This window comes from Miscanthus floridulus, chromosome 2 (genome assembly GCF_019320115.1).
Source record: "Miscanthus floridulus cultivar M001 chromosome 2, ASM1932011v1, whole genome shotgun sequence".
NCBI lineage: Eukaryota > Viridiplantae > Streptophyta > Magnoliopsida > Poales > Poaceae > Miscanthus > Miscanthus floridulus.
In genome coordinates, this window is record NC_089581.1 from 34593367 (window position 1) to 34596568 (window position 3202).

At 47.6% G+C, this 3202-nt stretch overlaps 1 non-coding gene across 1 annotated transcript; it reads right to left on the reverse strand.

Annotated features, from left to right (window-relative positions):
- Positions 1–2484: 2484 nt before the first annotated feature.
- On the reverse strand, positions 2485–2623 carry LOC136541052 (small nucleolar RNA Z247). The gene has a single exon (XR_010780157.1). It is a non-coding gene; the product is annotated as a small nucleolar RNA Z247 (small nucleolar RNA).
- Positions 2624–3202: the final 579 nt, after the last annotated feature.

Sequence of the window (3202 nt, forward strand, 5' to 3'; positions counted from 1 at the left end):
GTGGCTATCTTCACCACAGGGCTGAAGGTATCTTCGTAATCAATGCCATATCGTTGCTTAAACCCTTTGGCAACTAATCGAGCTTTATACCTGTCAATGCTCCCATCAGCTTTCTTCTTAATTTTGTATACCCATTTACAATCGATTATATTCTGCCTTGACTTAGGTGGCACTAGTCGCCATGTTTTATTTTTCTTTAGTGCATCAAACTCAGTTTCCATAGCTTGCTTCCACTTCGGATCACCCAACGCATCTTGAATCGTGTTGGGTTCCCCCGTTGCACTGAAGAAACCATACCTGATAATGCCATCATATAGGCGCTTAGGCTTCACTATTCCGCTCTGCAGTCGAGTCTGATGGCGGTGCGTCGCAGCCACTGGTGAAGTCAACGGCGAAGAAGCAGCAGCATCAGCGGCGCCAGAAGTCGAGCCGGTAGGTGCGCCAGGAATCAAATCAGGGAAAGCAGCGGCCGCGCCAGGCGTCTCGCCCGTGGGAACAGCAGCGCCAGACGTCAGGCTTGTGGGAGCAGCGGCAGGCGATGGTACAGGTGGCGTGCATGCAGGCGGAGCCGAGTCCTCAGCCGGAGAAAATTGAGCCGTGGCCTCACCAGCCTCGGTAGCTGTGCTTGGGGAGACATCCTCTGTATCTGGTGCGCCGACAGATCCTGCACGGGAACTGGTGCCCGGATCCTCTGCACTAGGGAGCACCGAAGGTCTAGGAAACGCCTGTGCACCAGGAGCTGCAGTTGTAGTATGATCACCATGTTCTGTCTGCTGCATGCTATCATCATCAGATGCATTAGTAATGTTAGGATCATAACAATTGTCATCCCCCGGATTCCGAAGAGAGGAAGGAAGAAGCACGATTTCTTTTCGAAGGAGGGCTCCAGCATTAGGATGAAGGGTGGCAAAGGGAAAAATGTTTTCATCGAAGACCACATCGCGGGAGATATAGATGCGTCCCGTGGAAATATCCAGGCACTTAAAACCTTTGTGCATGGAACTGTAACCTAGAAAGGCGCACTGTGTGGAACGAAAAGATAACTTTCGAGAGTTATAAGGCCGAAGATTTGGCCAACATGCGCACCCAAACACACGCAGGTTGCTATAGTTAGGTTGTTCATTAAGGAGCCGAATTGCAGGAACCTCAAAATTGATAACTTTGCTAGGAAGCAAGTTAATGAGATATGTAGCAGTAAGAAAAGCTTAGATCCCAAAATTTCAGGGGCATAGATGCATTTGCAAGAAGAGCAAGCCCTACTTCAACAATGTGACGGTGCTTGCGTTCAGCAGCTCCATTTTGTTGGTGAGCATGAGGGCAAGAGACACGGTGACTAATGCCAATTTTCTGGAAGAAAGAATTTAATTTCTCATATTCACCACCCCAATCTGACTGGAGGGAAATAATTTTTCGAGAGAATTTGCGTTCTACCAATTGTTGAAAATCTTTAAAGACTTGGAGGACATCAGATTTTTGGCGGAGAAGATAGATCCAAGTATATTTTGAATAGTCATCAATAAAGCTCACATAGTAATTGTGGCGGCCAACAGAAGTGGGAGCAGGACCCCACACATCAGAAAAGATTAATTCTAGGGGAGCATTAGAAATTTTATTGGACACTGGATACGGAAGCTGATGGCTCTTGGCCTTCTGACACGAATCACAAATGGACTCAACACTTTTACTACTAGCATACGGTAGACTATTTGAACTAAGAATTTTTTGAACTATAGGGATAGCAGGATGACCAAGACGGCTATGCCATAAAGAGGTTGACGGCGCCTGGGCAGCAAGAGCTTCTGGATCCGGCCTCCCTTCTCCAGAAGATGCACCAGAGACAAGAGGATAAAGACCATCTTTGCATCTACCGTGAAACAGGATCTTCTTTGTGTCCTTGTCTTTGATAACAAAAAAAATCAGGATAAAATTCAAGGTAGGCGTTATTGTCTTTAGCTAGCTTATGAACGGAAGCAAGACTTTTGGTTGCTGAGGGGACATGAAGGATATTTTTAAGAAAAAGATTACTGGTAGGGGTATGAACAACTGTATGACCAACATTACTAATTTGCATACCTGTGCCACTTGCGGTGTGCACTTGATCACTCCCATTATATCGATCTCGAACTGAAAGTTTCTCCAATTCGCCAGTCACATGATTTGTGGCTCCACTATCAGCATACCAATTTGTGTCAATGCCATAAGCTTCATTGGGTCGTCCATGGTACTGATCATCATCTTCATAGCGGAAGTAACATTGTTTAGCTTCATGATTGTCCTTCTTACAAATCTGACATGGTGTCTTCTTGTTATTCTGTACGTTGCTCCTTTGATTATTGGGATTGTTGCTATTTTGTCTCATGCGCCCTTGATTTGATCTGCCATTGCCACGGCGACCTCCAGAACGACCACGGCCTCCACGGCCTCTTGATGCTAAATTTGCTGAGGATTGGAACTGACTAGCCCCTTGATACATCTCGAGCCGAAGATCATATTCCATGAGAAGTGAGTACAACTCCGAGAGAGAAAGATCTCCTGACCGGCCCATCATAGAAGAGACAAAGGGGTGATAATCAAAATCTAAACCATTAAGAATATGAGCGATAACCTCATCATCATTGATGGTGACGCCTGCTGCGGCGAGTTCATCTTTAATGTTTTGCATCTTGTTGAAGTAAGCCGCGGTCGTAAGACTTCCCTTCTTGACGGTGGCAAGTTGCATGCGCAGGTTTGTAACCCGCGCTCTTGACTGAGCTGCAAACATAACCCCTAGAGCCTTCCATGCTTCAGCAGAGGTTGTTGCAGTCGCAATCCCGGCGAGAACTTCCTTCGAAACAGAGTTCACCAGATAGGAGAGGAGCTGTTGATCTTTGCTTACCCATGAGTCATGCTCTGGGTTGGGAATTTCTTGTTTCTTGTCATCAACGGTGGTCTCCATTATTTGGCGCGGCTCGGGGACTGAACCGTCGAGGATGCCGAGTGCTTTGGCGCCTCGGACCGCCGGGAGAAATTGAGCTTTCCATAGAACAAAATTGTCCCGTGTAAGCTTTTCTGCCACCGGGGTTCCGAAGGGAGATCGATGATCTGGAGAGGAGGAGGATGACGCCATGGAATCGTCGATCTTCTGTCGCACGTCGCGTCGGCGCAGAGCTTCTGTCGCAGGGAGGTCTGTCGCAGGGAGGAGCGTCACGGCGGCAGGCGTCGC